The following is an 18,290-nucleotide window of genomic DNA, read 5'->3' on the forward strand; positions in this document are numbered from 1 at the left end:
AGTGCCACGTGATACCGGCGCCCATGTTGGGAAAACTGTGCCCAGGTCTTAAAAGTTAATTGCAACGGCGGTCAGGCAAAGTAGCGGCAGATGTCCCGGATGTGAGATTTTCCTCGCCGAGATCCGGGGTGAGGGGGGAGGGTGGAGTAACTCGTGCAATTTCAGCAGGAAGCATGGGAGTTGGGTGTATTCCTCTAATGTGCCCATCACGGATATCGTTTCGTCGCGACAAAGAAGGAAGGGGAAATCCATTGACATTCATCCTCGGCCGAAAGAGCAAATCGATAACCATTTAAAGAACGCAATTATAAATAATAACGAGCGTCAGCGGTGGTTCAAGAGTGGAGAAAATGCCAACTCGCATTGCATTGTTATTTCGGATACACTTTTGCGTATATATCGCTTAATCTTGTTCAAGTTGATAAAAATAAAATTGTCACGTTTTCAGAATCAAGGGGTAAACATTTTTTTTACAGATTGATTAGAACGTATTAATTTTTTACTAGCGTCAGAAAATGTGCGCGAAATAGGAAGAGCTTATTTTGGCAAGCAGATTATAATAATCATCTCTATGCAAAAAAAAAAATGTACGCATATATAAGGGTAAAAAAAGAGATTTTTAGATATAAAAAATAAATTCCTGTGTTTTATGTATAACACTCATTTCTCTCTCTCTCTCTCTCTCTTTCTTTTATAAAGAGAGAAATATAAAATGAGTATTGATCGTAAGAGTACCAATATTTTGACTATATTCATGTAAAAAATATGCTTCCGGGGAGATTTTTGCAACTTCTCTAGAGCCGTGGAAGAAATTTCTTGAAGGAATCACGACATTTTCTCAGAATGTATCTTCTTAAACTGTTACTTTTAAACAGATTTGCTAATACGAGAGAGTAAATCCTACGGATACACAATGCTTCTCCTTTCGATCCGTAAATTTTCCCGTTACTTACACGTAAATACCAAGCATCGCGCACGCACGCACACAACAACACGTATCCCTTACTTTGCGCTTAACTTCGTGAACCAGTTCGCCCCGTAATCCCTCGGGAGCGCATAAGGAAGGTCGGCGTAGGACAGGTCGGGTTCACTATACAGCGAAGGAAAATTCCCACGAGCACGGCTCTCGTGTGTAGAATACCGAACGATAATTAGCTATCGATTTCCACGTGCCGCGAGAGTGTGTCGACGATAATCGACTTCGTCTATCTCAGCTGTTTGACCCTGCCGTCGTCGACTATATATCCGGTATAGTCCCATCGTACTCTTCTACCCGGTACTCGTGAATTCCTAACCCAGTTCCATTGATCGCGGCAAAGTGCCTCGACGACGAGAACGCGCGCGCGCGTCTCGTATGACAAATAGAAGGGTCTCTTTCCTATAAAAATAGCCATTCAAAATAAAGTTTTCGAAACGACATTCAACGCGATCTTCCGTAATGGAAAGTTTTTCAAGCGAGCGATTTTTACAAGGAAAATGACGTCTTTAAATGGAAAACGTGTATAACGACGACGTTCGTCGGTTAATTTAAATTCTGGTAAACTCATCTCAGAATGAGAGAGATAGAGTGAGAAAGATAAATTCTTGTTCCGAAAGATTGGATTATTAAAATTGGCAGGAGAGAGAGAGAGAGAGAGAGAGAGAAATCAATAGCGGATTTGATATCTGATTGTGATTGAGATCGACTAAAAATCCTTTCGTCCACAAAAATGTAATATATGAATTACATTTACATCAATCGGCTAATGGAGAGAGATGAATTTTGTCTATGTATGTATGTATGTGTGTGTATGTAAATGTGTGACAGAAGAACCAGAAGAAAAAATTTAAAAAAAACTGATAATGCAAAAGATGATGTTTCGTAAAAATAAAATAATTATAGATATATAGAACACGTGTATACATATTGCAAAAATAAATAATATAAAGTTTTCTCAACGCAGTTTTCTTTTAGCTTTCGCTTTCTCATATGCTGTTATGCGTATTCTTTCTATGATCTTTCATATTTTATCTTTATATAGGCGGATTCTCTTCTTATCTTAGATATTTCTCGTGAAAAAATTTCTCTCCTTAGAAAATATTAGCATTAAAAATTACAACTAGTTTTTCAAACAAACGATGCACTTTGAAGATGTATTGTATGTTAAAATGAGATGCCCGACTCTACATTATCGATATATATATATATATATATTTTTTTTTTTTCTAGTGTACTAATAATTTTACACTTAATATTGTGTAAATACACTTGACATAAAAACAGAAGTACGTTAATATCGTTTTTATACTGCACGCTATCGCTTTCTCTCTTCTTTAGGAAAAATTCTTAAAATAATTCCTTTCATATCACACTTTCGTGTTTCTATGCGAACCTCTCATATAATATTTTCTCTCTCAGAGTAGACGGTACATATCGATGGATCGCGTAATAATGTCGACTTTGCGATGCGAAATGTTCTGTATCTGGGCCGGATGGTGCAGCATGAACATAGGACAAGGATTTAGCCCTCACGAGGTGCCCGGGAAAGAAGCCATCCGTTAAAGTTTATATTCCACACTCGACGCTTCCTTCCCCGGCACCACCGGAACTGCGGTGTTCTTGACGATATACGTACGGTCGCCATAAGTCAAGTACCGTACCAAGAGAGGAGAAGGAGGGAGAGGGAGAGAGAGAGAGAGAAAGAGCAACCCAACTACATATTTTCCACCTCGTGCATTTCAGGAACTCGTTCGGTCCTTTTTTTTGAACGAGAGCACAGATAAAGCGATCGAATGATGGGATCGTTAAGGTTTAACGAAATATCGCGTATCTCTGTTGCAAAATATTCTATTTATATCTTTGTTGCTTGTATGAGGTATACAAAATATTGTTGCATAATATTTTGTAGTTTTAGAATAATTCATTCATCATTTAAGATAGTACAAGTGAAAATATATAATGTAGGGCGAAAAAAAAAATATTATTAATAACTTTTATAATATTATTAATAAATTTTAATTATTAATTAATCCAAAACACACAGTGAACGAGAGAGGTCTTTTTATATAACAAAATTTTAAATCTTCATTATATGACACGAAGTGTATCTGGGTTTTTTTTTTTTTCTAAAAATATTTCTGTTATAATTTTGTAAAATTTGCCTGGCTCGTTGATTATTCAAGATTCGGGTTATTAATTATTGAAGCAGCGATAAATGCATCAGTGATAATTATCTATTATATAATAATTATGTCTTTATTAATAATAGACGCTACTATTAAACGATCAAAAGATCAGGAATTGTATTGGAACTGTAAAATCACGTGAAACTTTTTGTGAAACTCTTTTTCACGTACTTCGAGAGATTTTCATTCGCATTTTGTCGCGATTTATCCGCTTGTCGGGAAGAAAATCGAGCTTTTTCTTTGTCGGTCGTTCTAACGGACTCTCTCCGGAAGAGGACAATGGAACGTAAATTCCCCGCACCCTTTCCCTATTTCGTTCGAAAGCAAATGAACTCCGATTATATCCGGTTACGCGTTTGCCGAAAGCCACAGATGAAATGGAGAGAGAAAGCGTAGAACGATTTAATTAAAATCGTGCTTTTAGAATTGCGCTTTCTTCTGCCATAATGGGGGAACGCTTAGCAACTTGAAGAAGAATGGTCGAGCGCAGAGGAGACAATTAGCGTTCGTCCGTTCGATCTGTTTGTGTGCGTCTGACAGTATCGCTGCTTCAACAATGTGCAGCAGTAAGGTATAATTAGCGTATTGGCAAAGATAATTCCGAATAGAGATAGCAGTTTTTGTCTTAAATCGCGGAATTTACGTGCGGACATAACGTTTCCTGTACAAGCGCCCTTGGAAATCATCGGAATTATTTAACGAGATGCTTGAAAAAAAAAAAAAAAAAAAAAAAAAAAAAATTTAAATTCTTTTCTACAAGCATTTTTTCATACTAATATAAGAAAAATTTATTCTATGTAACGCTGTTTTTTTTAACTTACATTGAAGCTACAGATCGGCGAGGCGCTCTCCGCGGCGCGTCCCTTTCGAAGGATTTACTCCTGGCAAGAGCGATATGTACCAGGTATATAAATATGAAACCGGAATTTTTGTATAGAAAATACACGTTTATTGTATGAAAATGATAGAAAATATTTTATTCGAAGTATTGCCCATTGCTAGCTATACATTTTTCCTATCTCTCTGTGGAGAGATGACAATTTGTGGATGCCACGCCAAAAAAACTGTTGCTCCTTTGAGGCAAATCAGTCATCGAGCCATTTTCGTACATTTTCGTAAGAAGTGAAGTGGTGCTCAGCAAGTGCGTGTCCCATCGATGCAAATAAGTAGTAATCGGATGGAGCCAAGTCTGGTGAGTAAGCCGCATGCGAAAGTATTTCCCAACTAAACGTCTCAATCGTTTCCTTGACCGGTTTTGCTGTGTGTGATGGTGCATTATCGTGAAGCAAAATCACTTTGTGTTGCCTTTTTTGATATTCTTGTCGTTTTTCACGCAAAGCTTGATTCAAATCGATCATTTGTTGTCGGTAGCGTTCAGTATTAACGGTTTTGCCAGGTTTTAGCAGCAAGTCGCTGTCTTCAAACTTTTTCGGTGGTCTTCCACGTTCTTCGTTTCTCACGTCAAAATCGCCACTTTTGACTTTTTTAAACCACTCAAAGCACTGTGATTTACCAAGAGCATGCTCACCGTAAGCTTCGACAAGCATTCGATGCGATTCTGCAGCAGTTTTCTTCAAATAGTAACAGAAAATCAATGCTGTCCGCAAATCGTAGTTTCCAGGCACAAAATTCGACATGTTCAACGCTATTAAAAACTATGCTGTTGTATGAAACTTGTATTGTTGTGAGTTGAAAATCTTTATCAGATGTCAAAAGAAGAAAATGGCGCCAATGACGCGGTTTGACGGTAACTGCATTGACAGTTAGGGCCATCTACGGGCAAATTCCGGTTTCATATTTATATACCTGGTAAGTAACGAGAGTGCACGTTAACAAGAAGGACGAGGATACAATTGTGCATTCGATCGTGCAGCGAGTGTATAAATCCTACGGTACGGTGCGAACAGTCCGACAGGAGAGTATCGTGAGAGCAAGGGAAGCTCAGGTCGGGCGAGAGGGCAGGATAATTGTCGTAAACCCCTTATCTGGAGCAGGGATCCCGAGGAAAGAGCAGACTCTGAATTATCTGAATTATCCTGCGCACAAGCACAAGAGAATATATATATATATATACTCTCTCGTTGTGCTTCTTTCCCCCCCTCTCTCTCTCTCTCTCTTTCTTCCTTGTTCGACATTTTCATCACGAATGCCGTTTTGCTATTCATGTTGCTTCGCGTTAATTTCGGTGTAATTGTAGAATGTAACGAGGATATTGACTTTGCCATTTCAACGTTTGTTCCGATCAGCGCTCGTGACTGGATACGAAGATTGTCTATTTTTCTCGTAGATATCCCATAGATCTGTTGACGCGCGAATAATAGATACAAGAAAAACAATAATAATCCGCAAAACAAATATTCAACTTGGAGAGTTAAAAGGGTATTTTATCGAGAGTAATAAATCGTAGACGCTCAGCCGTAATAAAAATATATTTCATTGATAAATATAATACACTTATATAAAAATATGTATGTTATTAAAATATAGATATTTTTCCAATAAAAATACAAGAAGGGAATTTATTCCGGTGCGCTTAATTAAAAGCGCTTAATTATAACTAAATTTAAATTTATTTTTATTATCAATTACTTATCAAAATGTGAGAATTATTGTTTCTATCCTATATTCTTCGAAATACAAGGTGCTTGATATTCATTTTTTCTACATCTGTGCATTCCTTGATCACTTTAATGTCGATTCTGTCTTATAGTAAAGACGAGATATCAATAATTGACTTTACAAAAATTCGTTTAGTTTCGTAAATTTCTAATTTCACAGATTCTCGCGTATTCTCGCGTTACCCGTTAAATTCTTGATTTATTATTCATGAATGCACAGTTTCTACACAGGACGTGGGTTTTAATACTACATACAACGCGAAAAATTCGCCCTCATATAAATAATATTTTTCACATTTATCATGGTGACAAAGAGTTTCGCTGTGGAAATACTGATTTTTATATCCTTTAGGTACAGCCGGTCGAGTATAGCACTGTTAAGAGAAACATTTCCTATAACTCTACGAGGTTAAAAGGAATATTTATATTCTCAAAGTACTGTTCGTTTCCGTACGTGAGTTATAAATCATTCCGTGCTTTTCTTCTCGATCCTATTCACCGATTTTATTCTTCATACAAGATGTCTCCGAGTAACCGCACTTTTCTCTCGATATAATAGACGCCAAATAAAATTTTCTTAAGAATAATCACACTTCAAAAATTGCGAAATATTGATCAAGAATCGCGCGGATATATAAGAAATTGTGATGAATGTCTAACATTGTCTCGTATTTAGAAAGATATAAAAAAAAAAAAACAACTTAATTTTTTTTAAAATAAATAATAATCTCTAATAAAGATGAATTTTACCTTAGTTAAACGCTTTTAACTAGTATGATTAAACACTTTTAATTAGGTGCTTGGGAATAAATCCGCTCTCGTTATATTTTATTAAGAAAAACAAAATGTATATTTTAATGACATATTTTATTTTATGCATGACATCTCTATGAACCAGATATATCAGTATTTTTGCTGAGATTATATATTTATATATAAATAAGAATGCTCTTCATCTTTGTTGAGCTTGTGGAATTATTAAGATTAAGTTGATCGATGTCACGAGAATCTCAGATGATTCTTCTGAATGACGCAGGGATGATGTATCGCGATCGATCAGAGATTCAGCTGTTTCTCAAAGATTCTATCGCTGCATCTTCTCAGATATATTTCCTTCAAATGATTTCCGCAACAGTCTCTCATTAGAATGATACGCAGTTCCACAAAGTAGAACACTCTCTATGACACTTAGCGTTTACAAGTGTATTGTAAATATGTGTCTAACACATTTACACGCGTATTACGTCGTATAGCAGTTGCGGTAGAGGCAACGTTCGTGTTGTCAATTTGCATCATTTGCTCCTAGAAAGAGAAAGAAAGAGAGAGAGAGAGAGAGAGAGAGAGAGAGAGATTTGAATCAAATGAGTTTCTTTATAAAATTAAAAATTATTATAATGTTGCGTTTTTCTCTTTTTTTTTTTTCTTTATTGACATTTTCAAAAGTCTATCATTTTACATTATACAGGCCAGATGTCTTTCGTGAATTATTTTATAGAATTATTGTACGATTTTACAGAAACTCGGTGTTGTAATATTATACAATAAAATTTTACGTTCCACGAAGATTCCTAATTCCATAAATTTCCAATTTCATCAATTCTTCACAGATCCCTGATTCCGCAAGGGCACTCTTCACGGATTCGCGGTTTCCTCGGTAATTCACATCTTCGATTAAATCTAAAACTTCACAAATCCTTGATTTTCCGAATCGATAGCTCGCCAGATGCTTCGTTTCGTAGAATATTGCCTCGGCGAATTATCGACACGCGGACCAGGTATAGGGAAAAAGAGAAAATATTACGGAACGAGATCAAAGTTTCGACTTGGCTTTCCCGATATATAGTTGCTATCCTTAACTAATTTTAACTTTGAAGGAAATTTCGTGTCCGATCCTTCGCGTAGGAACTGTGGAACCTTAGTCCGCCCCGGACTATATGGGAATCGTTTCAAACCAACACAGGTATACTTCTCAGGCTCAATCGTTAATCAAACTATCCGCGGAAATACAATAATCCACGAAGTGATAAACTGAATAAACTGAATTAATCGAGAGTCCTCTTTGATCAAAGTCTGACTTCGGACAATCGAAAGATCGAGCTTGGATCGACAGAGAACTGTTATTTGGTAATATTGTTATACAATTCTAAGTCGGAAAAATCACGAAATTTAAGAATACAATATTATAAACTTTTTTAATAGAATAATAACGTTAGTCGAAAAGAAGCTTGAAAAAAAAAAATTTTTCATGCGGAGTTTGGGATTGCGTAAAAAAATATTGGAATTCTTTCCTCCTACATTTATAAAGAAACGATATAATCGTGGGAATAAGAGCGTTGCATTGTTTACACTTTTCTACATATTCTTCAAGCGTGATAAAGTTTCGTGTTTTCGTGCTCGCTACACATGACACATGGACGTCGTTCATCTACTTCTCATTTCCAGTAACGCGATTTTTATAACAAAGTAATTTTCACGTTGCAACATTTATCGATCAGCGGATCCTTTATTACGCGTAAACACGCGAAATTCGCGAACCTATCCGTCAGCCGCGCAATTTATCGATGATCGATCGCGAAAACGCAAATGATATCGAGCCATCTCTCTGTTTTACGTATCTCACGTAATTAGACGAGAGCGATAAAACAAAGATTTTACCGTATTAAACGCGCGCGATACGAGCGGAGAACGGACCCGTTTTAATAATCAACGTATGAGAGAAAACAGCGCGCGTTTAATATTAATTCGAAAAATCTCTCTGGAAAAGGGGGAAGAACTTTTTCCTTCCCGCGAATCAAAGGATATTTCTCTCTCTCTCTCTCTCTCTCTCTATTTTTCCTTCTTTCTCAGCGCAAGGGCCGCAGGTAAAATGTGGATTGAACAAACGGCGGTGTAACATTCGTTTTATGCCGGCAATTAACGTTTTATTACCAACACTAGCGCGTGCACGCGCGTACTTTAATGCAAGAGCGTTTAACATGAGATGCTCGGGTAATACTCGAATATCGCACGCTTGTATACACGCACGAATGTATACATACGCACGCACACATACATATATACACCGCGACCCGACGTAATAAAATTTATATTGCGCTCTGACTTTCCTAGCATATTCTTTTTTATAAAATTATATCGCTGTAACGTTTGTAGAAATCGCTTACGCTTATATAAATGACGCGGATAAATGATATACACATGGATAGAAAAATAAGCGGCGCGTGGTTGTGTAATGATATTAATCAATATAAACATACACATACACGAAAATGTCATATCGACGCATATTTCAGAATCACGAGAGTCTTCCGTTATTCTAAAGTGCACATATATTTCTACGCCCGTGCATTTGTTCCCTTCCTGCATGTGCCGCGTTCCTGTCACTCAAAATGAATGAATGGAAAAAAAAAAAAAAAAAAAAAAAATTATATCGGAAATTGTCAATTTTTAACATATAAAAGTATCTTTATTTTATGATGTATTCTCATCTCATATATTTCACGACTATAAACTATAAAAAGTACTCTTTAATTTTTGTTAATATTTTAAAAAGACACTTAAACGTCGAAAAAATATCTATCGCCGAAACGAAATTACTCTGCAATAGAAGACGGCTCACGCAAAGTATTCATCGTTGTATCGCGTACGTGCGAAGACAAGGCGACAAGAAAATGTCAGACGATTATTATCTCACATTTACAAGTTTCAGCTACAACGTGTTGTTGCATAATAGCGATCAATTACAATTATGATCGTGCTCGCGCGAATAACTTCGCGACGACTCGCAACGAGACGATAATACGACGACAATTGTCGCGTGTATGGGGATTGTTTACGTTTAATCAAGTCGGTATTTTCATTTCCCTACTACGCGGATGCGGTTCGAGAGAAGCGTGCTCTTAACGAAGACGTTATTATCGCGAGCCTTCGAGACTGATTGCTCGTCAATAGGAGGGTTGACTCCTCCCAAAGACTATAAAAGACAAGCCCGGTCGCGGATCGATCGTCAGTATACAGCCGCGCCTTTTTATTGTCGCGGTGCCGAGGAAACGTGCAGTTTCGCGTGCGTAAAAAAAACAAAAAAAAGAAAAAAGCTGTCCACACCGGCTTGTCGCATCTGGCTCGCAGTACTGTTGGTGGCTTTTTTAGAGTGTGTGACGCTTGAAGGGTGAGTTTCTGTATCCATGTAGAGTAACATTTCGCCGTTATTTGCCGTTCGGTTAATGCCCGACATTATTGAAATGAGAAAAATGCGGCTGAATTGATGAGTTTTTCGAATAATGGGAATATTATTGCGCGATATTCTCCGATTTTTCTCTCCTCCGTCTACTTATAATACTTGATTTACGTACCTTAATGAAGCCGCATTGAAACGACGCGAATTCTATGTAATTTTTATATTTAATTTCTGTAATTTTTTCGCTCTTTACATTATGATATAAACTATGTTTTATACACTGTTTATATTATAATGAAGTGATATTGCGAAGGAGTCGAGATATTTAATTCGGGAACATTATCCGCGATGTCCGACGTTTTTTAATTCTGCGCCGATAGGAAACGTATATTATAATACTGTTGATAGACTTTTATATGAATGCTAAAATGTTACATGCGTGGATTTTATATTAAAATTTGTATTATCGTCGAGAATAATATTCGAGAACGAATAAAACGAATAAATGTATAACGTTTATAAGTAAGGCAAGTATATATAAAAAGAAATGTAAATATCTACATAAAAATTAAAATTAATTGCTATATAAAAACATAAATATAATATAATATATTTTATCTGCAATATACATAGAAATTAGCGCAAATAATATGCATCTTTTCAACTATACGGCGAAATTGATGATGATTCCTGCGAAACAGGTTTCTCCGTCGGAATCGCTAAACAAAGAGAAAAATAATGAAAAACGAGAGAATGTAGCAGTACCGATGTTTCTCTGGGGTTGCGAATAGTCGGACGAGCACGACGCGAAAGCATGAAAACGGGGCTTTAACGAGGTGGCGGGAGGGTGGCGCGCGACGTAGAGACACGTAAAGGTGCAAGGAACCGTGTGCACAAAAACCTCCGATGTACGGGCGTATATAACAGTACGAAACAGTACTGTTCGTGTAACACTGCTGCCGGGCATTGCTGAATAAAATCGTGGATCCGATACGGGAGATGCAGCGAGATCGGCAAAACCGTTTGACGCAGTTTCCGACGAAACTTCGATGAGACTGCCCTCGAATGCAAGGCTTCCCCCCTTCCCTCTCATCCACGTTAGCTATCCTAATTAACTCAGCATTTAATTATCCCGCTGCGATTTAATGGTATTGAAAAATTTCGCACGATAAATATTGTATAACCGATACTTTGCCGAGAAAAATTCATTTATCTATTTTCTACTCGTAGCGCGAATAAAAATGTTCTTCGCGAGAACCGTAATATAAATTTCTGAAATAATCATTTCCGTGATTACTGATCGTTGGTTAAAGATAATGATTACACGACGAAAGAATCTCATTTTACTCATTAATTATGCGTACACATGATTTATCGTTCGATTATCATGAAAAAACTATTATTCATATGTAACTTGACAAGATCTTGATGTTATATTCATTCGATAGAATGAGTTTTTGCAGAAAATCCGTTACGAATTAAAGATGATTATTCAATAATCCAATCAAATCGTTAATTCTTACTTGATTACGGTCATTTTCACATGCACGCTGCGTCTACGGGGGGGAGTAATATTTATTACGTGTGAAAAAGATCCACACATAATGTACACGCATCATTTCTGTATATTCTCTGCCTCTGATATGACGCGATAAAATGTAAAATATTCTCCTTGCGCGACAATCAACCTCGCGAGATAATTTTGTGATGAGTTTGGCGATTTAATTATTTCGCTATGTAACGAGCGCCAATATTCGTAAAACTTTGTAGGAAAATCTCTCTCGACAATGAAAGTTTTTCGAAATTCTCCCATGTCTCCCTTTGTACGGTTAAACAATCGAGACGTACCATTCGCGTGCAACACATCACGATGAATTTAAACTTTATTTATCTCGATTCCATTTTCGTTATTACGAAAAATACACCTATCGTCGGACAGTGAAATATAATTATAGGTGCGCTAAGATAATTGCCTTTCCTTTTAACGGCACATTTCTTGATGAACTCGGAGTTGATTTCTTTTTAGATGAGAATTCTTGGTTTCTCGTTCGCAAATATATATATATATATACAGGATGGCCCCGAACGTTCCAGCCAGACTTTGAGATCTTATAGGAAATTTAATTCTGAATAAAAAAATTTCCTATAAACATGGGTCGAAAAATGCTTCCTTAAAAAGTTATCGCTGAAAAACCTGCGATGCGAAGGAAGAGCAAAAAGTGAAAAGAAAATGAAATAAAAGGAAAATGAAACTTAATAAATTTCTTGGAAAAAAAAACGATAAAAATAAAAAATAAAAATCTTTTTCTTTTATGAAAATAAAATAAATTTTTTTAAACTAAAATAGCACGTAATAGTAGAAAATGAATAAAGACGTGAAAAAACTAACTGTTCTCGAAATGTCCTTCCCCCCCCTCCCCCCCTAGATCCAATACACTTTCGGCATCGAGTAATGACCGATCTAGTCGCTTTACGGATTTCCTCCTGATTCAACTTTAATCGATCTAACGATAAGTAACAAAAGCACTTTTTGTACATTTGAAACTGATTATATTAAAATCTATGGAACGTACAACAATCATTTTGATCTCATTTGAAAGATAATTTAATTTTCTACAACTTTTGTCTGGGTACTTTTTGTTAAAAGACGCACATTTTCCATGATATTTGAAAAAATGTGTAAAATAATCACGATTTCAGAGGTTTTTGCGCGATAACTTCTTAAGAATGCATTTTTCGACCCATGTTTATAGAAAATTTTTTGTTCAGAATTAAATTTCCTATAAGATCTCAATGTCTGGCTGGAACACTGGCGGGGCCACCCTGTATATAGTTCCTTTTATTCTGAACTTGGTTACGTGGTTTGAGTTGTACACTCTAATTTATTATTGTCAATACACGTAGTAGCAGACAGCGTTTGTTTATAAATTTCAGTATATATATATATATATATAGGTTTAATTAATTATCAAGATATTTAATAATGAAACGTGAAACGTTTTATTTGATTTATGAAGAGATCTCCTCTGTTGAGCAATTTTGCCGAGCCAGACTTCATTCTTGATTCATTAACGAATAAATTACTTAGAAAAAATGTTTGAGCGTGTTACATGAATGAATGATCAGAAATAAGATATTTATACATTTCTCTCGCTTAAGTTTTTTAAGACGCAGAAAATATACGGAATACAATTTAAATAGTTTCGAGGAATAAGCACGTTGCATGTAACTTTTTTTCTTTCAAAGTTATCTCGTTTTTTTAATAGATTACCCATTGCTTTATTCCTTGCGTGTTGGTAGTTTTATCGAGAAGAGTTCATCGTATATCATAATGTCATAATATCAGCTTGAATAAAGCGTGAGCTCAAAAATTTTAAAAATCAGACAAGGAAAATTTGAAAATACAAAATTACTTACCTAGTTTGAACATTGCAATATATTAAAAGTATCTAAATCCATTTAAATTTATGTTTTCCGTACTCTTTCGCGTTTTCAAATCTACGAGAAAGAAGGAAGATAACACGAAAGTGTCTCGTTTCCATTGGCTCATTTCGTATAGGGCCACGCGTAGCGAAAATATTACGCCTGTATAAATCGTGCGTGTGACTATTCGGACACTTCGTAGTCGCACGCTCGCGTCACTCGTTGCACGAGAAAATGTATTTAGCCGGTGATGAGCAGCTGCAAGTTTTAATTAGGTTGTTAGCTCGCTCTTCCGGTATCCTGGTGCGCGAGAGCACTCGCGGAACTGGGATTTCTTTATCAAGCCGCCCGCTCGCACTCGCGCGCGGCGGTGCGCCATGAAAGAAGATGATGCATATGCACGAGTGCGTTTTACAGAGAGATAGAGAGAGAGGAGGAGAGAATAGTTGATTAGCCCTTTTTCTAACACGCGTCCCGGAAATGTTGCCTTTATTAAACAAGATGAAGATCCAGCCTCTCATCGTATTGAATTCCGATTTCTCTGTCTTCTTTTTTTACTTTTGGTATATATTCGTGCAATAAATTAGGTCGCGGAGGCATTAATTAAATAATTGTATATTTATATTATTTAGAGAATTAGCCTCTAATCCGGTTTCGCTTAGATCGCAATAATGAAAACTCGAAAGATACTAGGACGCTATTGTTTCTATCATCACTCGAATCATTCTCTACATAGGTATAGATTGCGTCACGTGTGCGTTTAAGGAGACTTTTTCGTCCTTTCTTCGGATAAACAAACTTATCCATCGGATCTGCTCGAGAAAAAGTAAAAAAGAATGTCTCTTCACCCGAGTGTCCTCTCTATACTGGCCATGTGTCGGTATCGTTTTCGTTATATTTGGGGTCGATGGAGGACAATGCGGGTTCTACGAGGTTGATCCCGTATCGCTGTTACGAGATCGGTGTTAGTTCAACTCGTATTCGCGCATCATAAACATTTTCCTTTCTGTTGTGCGCGTCATGTAAATAAAGTCTGACATGGACGGATGTTGTAGGACACGGAACATCGATATTTCCCTCCTCCTCCATCCCGTTCTCATATTCATGAGCTATAAAACTGCACCTGCGGGTTGACCTATAAAAATTGCAGTAATTGATCTACAAACGACAGACTACGAGTAGCCGGTAGTTTAGTTTCTCTCGATAATTATTACAGTTGCTGCCTTTTAATTTTCTTAAAATTCAAGCACGGGTTATTTAACCAATTTAGAGTCGTTTCTTTTCCATATTTCGTACTCTTCCTTTTTTATAATCTTTAATTTATTAAAATAAATTTTAATTCGTTTAGAAGAAACGTTTCTTGTCTTTACAAAATCTTATCCTCGATAAAGAAAATAATATGGAATAAATGACCTCGTTAACATCGTTATCTTTATATTTTCATTTATTATAAAATGTTAAATGTATTTTCAATTTTATCTCTTAGCTTATAAATCTTTGATAGAGATAAAAGTATCGTACACTATTTTATTACACAAAACATTTATTTTATCTGTCGCAAATTATGTGTCATAATTGTCATATAATTGACAATGTCGTATCATAAATTATTATAATAAGCTATTTAAAATTTAAAATATATATTTATCAAGTTCATGAATGTTAATTTGTATCGATATCCTGTCATAAAATATTAATCTCACATTAATTTTAAACTCCACTACAAAAATATTTTAAAATTATTCGTCAATACGTATTTTATTAATTTATTTCTACCGTATTTCCACCTCAAAATTTACAAATCTTTCTCTAAACTGTATTTTCGAATAAAGAAAAACATACGATCAATTTATTTTCCTTGCTAAATTTCCGAGCCTTTTTAATCTGAGAGTAATGTAAACAACAATATATTTTTATCATAATTTAATAAATAAGAAATATGTGAAAAACATTACAAATTAATTGACTAGGGGATATCACGTAATTATAGTAATAATTTTTACAATTTTAACTCTCCAATAACTCACGTTATATTTTTGTGACAAATAAACAATTATGCAAAATAATCTAGAAGTATAATAAATAGGATATTTTAAAACCATCACAATTTCTTTGGTATTTTGATAAAAAAAAAGAAAAAAAAAGAACTAAACTCTTCAAATAAATCAAAGAATTTGTCGTTAAAAATATATCCGATGGTTTTGGGACATTCCGTATAGAGACGTATAGATCACATGTTTAAAATTATTGCCTATTAATAATATAATAACGCATTATATTTTTCTGACAAATAAACAATTATGTGAAATTATCTAGAAGTAATAAATAGGATGTTTTAAAACCACCAAGTACTTTAACAATAGATTTTTTGGCATTTTGAAAAAAAAAAGAAAAAAAATTGTCTCTTCAAATAGATCAAAGAATTTGGGAGTCTCGGCAACGTTGCGCTAATATCGCTAAAGCGCTATTAACGTTTTCGGTCGTTGCGCGTATCATCTCACTTGTGCCCTCGTGCCCCTTTCGAGGGTATATGTGTGATCGAACTTCCTCTCCGCCGCAAGTTCCGCCGCTTGCAGCGGTGCCCGGCTTTGGCAGGAGAGCTTGCGCCAGTTCGCAGGCAGCAGAGAGCCGCGCGCCGCGGTACGGAACACTCCGAGACAGGTTCTCGTCGCGCGCCGGCCGCAGTACCGTCCTACGGTTTGTGCAAGAACGACTGTTGTTCCGCATCTTGCCATGGTACCCGACTCATTCGCCGTCTCGACGATTTCCATCTGAATTCTTTTTTTTCCCGATTTTTTTTCTTCGCGCCATCTGACTCGCATCTCGACGTCGAGAGATCCTCAGGTCTCGTTCGTCCTCTCGATCCAGAAACATTCACGCGCGAGCGGTGAACGATTGATATATTCGTCATAAATTGTGGGACAAAAACGATGTGATCGCGAGGCACTCGATCTCGAAACAGACATGTTTTCCGAAAGATCCTCGAAAGATAGACAGGATGTTTGATAAAGACGCGAAGGGGTTGGAACGCTGACGCTGCACGCGATATCACTGGGTGACATCGTTAAGAAACATAGGCGCGATACGGTGATTGAGGTGATATCGATACGAGCACAGTCGCGGTAGAAATATGTGACGATCGTGTTTGTGTGCCTCTGATTTTCTCTGTTCGGAGTTTTGAAACATTCCCTTGAAAAGGGTCGAGTCTCTTCTTACGCGATAGACTTTGAAGAATCCGCGACTAGATACCCATTCGCTCCAATTTCCGTGTTAATTTTGCAAGAGTTTTCGTGTTAATTATCCGAAATTGTACGCGAATCGAATAGCTTTTAATCGTTGTATTAGTTTTCTTTTTTACCCGTGTTAATATTTTCACAATTAATGATTTCATTATTAAAGTCGATGCGCATGCGTCGCAAGATTTAAAGATAGTCGCAAAATTAGATTTCTCTTCGCATTAAACGTTCGGAATTTTTTAATAATTCATTCTTATTTCTACCTACGATTACATTTTATCCTTGTATTATAATTCGTTCATCGATTATCAATCTATTTAGCAATATCTGCGATCAAAGGGGGATTTATTTTTGAAATAATATTATTCAAACATTTTAATTTTTTTATCAATTAATTATTAAGATAATTATTATCGTTATTAATTTTATATTTCCGGATTGTTGAGTCTTTAGAGATTTTAACACAGCTGTTATTCTTGCGATTTAAAAGGCGCATTTTAAGTTTAAGACAAGATCCCAAGTACCGAAAGACTTATGTGTGACAATAGAGAAAGTACTAAAGGTTCAGCGATCACATAGGTTCGCTTCGCTGTGTTTAGCGAGGAGAATTTCGAGAGAGAGTGAAATAATTATTCGGACTTGAATGCGATTTGTTTTTCGTTGCGAGGTGAAAATATCAGTGAAAAAGAAACTACGTGACATGCGTTTTATTCAACATGAAATATCAACTACGACGATACAAGTAATAATATATAAGCGACGACACACGCATACAATCGAAATAGTAACAAGCACTACGGCAAATTAAGTCGCGATATTAAATAAACTATAGATGTTCGAGTGTTATTCTCCTACGAGAGAGAACGATAAAAAACTGACACGATACGGACCTTTGTGCGTGAATTATTAACTGTGAATAAGAGAGATCCAATTTTTGCGCATGTGTGCGTATGCGGACATGTGTGATACGCGATTATACGCGACGGAGTACGGCGTTTTGCAATGAGATCGGACAAGTCAACGTGGGATTTAAGCGTCGCTAATTATCCTTGGAACTATCGTATAATTGTCGCTAATTAATCGGCGCGATCCTTCGTGCATCTCACCTCTGTGCTGGATTCTCTAGCGTGAATTTCACGCTTCCGTCGTCGCGAGGTGAGTCGAATCTGCGCAAATATCCTCCAACAACATAACTGAGTACACATATTTTCCACTTGCTTATACGTAACACTAATCACATAAGATATTCGACAAACACGTTTGAAATTGTGTCCGAATTTTGAACTAAGATAAATCGCTCTTGGGGCATCTCTATACAATAACTCAATTTTCACGATTCTAAATCAATCTTTTCCCTCGATAGAAAAAGCGATAATAAATAAATAAAATAATAAGAACCGAGAATACGTGATATACGCAAATTTTTATATCGAATCTAAACAAGTCGATACTACTTTCTCAGAATGAGAATCCCAAAATCATCAAATATTCTTCCAACGCAAATTCTTTGATTAATCTCGAAGTGCTTTTTTTTTTTTTTTTTTTTTTCTTAACGAAAATGTCAAGGCGTTAATAATTTTCAAATTATAAGCGGTTGAAAATGATTTCTCTCGCAAATCAAAATTTGCAGTGCCAAAAAAAAATAACAAAACTTCTTTCTTCAGTTATAATCTC

The 18,290-nt window shown here is 36.1% G+C and overlaps 1 protein-coding gene across 5 annotated transcripts in view; it reads left to right on the forward strand.

Annotated features, from left to right (window-relative positions):
• The window catches only part of LOC138936567 (cysteine-rich secretory protein 1), a 76,024-nt gene that overhangs the window by 11,252 nt on the left and 46,482 nt on the right, over nucleotides 1-18,290 (forward strand). Inside the window, exons 1-2 of one of the 5 annotated variants that reach the window (XM_070302083.1) lie at nucleotides 15,788-16,116; nucleotides 17,070-17,771. The exons of 1 other annotated variant lie outside the window; for it this stretch is intronic. The gene's annotated coding sequence lies outside the window, so the exon portion shown is untranslated. Of the gene's footprint in view, nucleotides 1-9,775; nucleotides 9,949-15,787; nucleotides 16,117-17,069; nucleotides 17,772-18,290 lie in introns of those variants that run through there. 3 more of the 5 variants (XM_070302101.1, XM_070302093.1, XM_070302125.1) reach the window with 3 other exon arrangements.

Source organism: Polyergus mexicanus, unplaced genomic scaffold (genome assembly GCF_030449975.1).
Source record: "Polyergus mexicanus isolate NDT 795.1 unplaced genomic scaffold, iyPolMexi1.0 SCAF_1, whole genome shotgun sequence".
Taxonomy (NCBI): domain Eukaryota; kingdom Metazoa; phylum Arthropoda; class Insecta; order Hymenoptera; family Formicidae; genus Polyergus; species Polyergus mexicanus.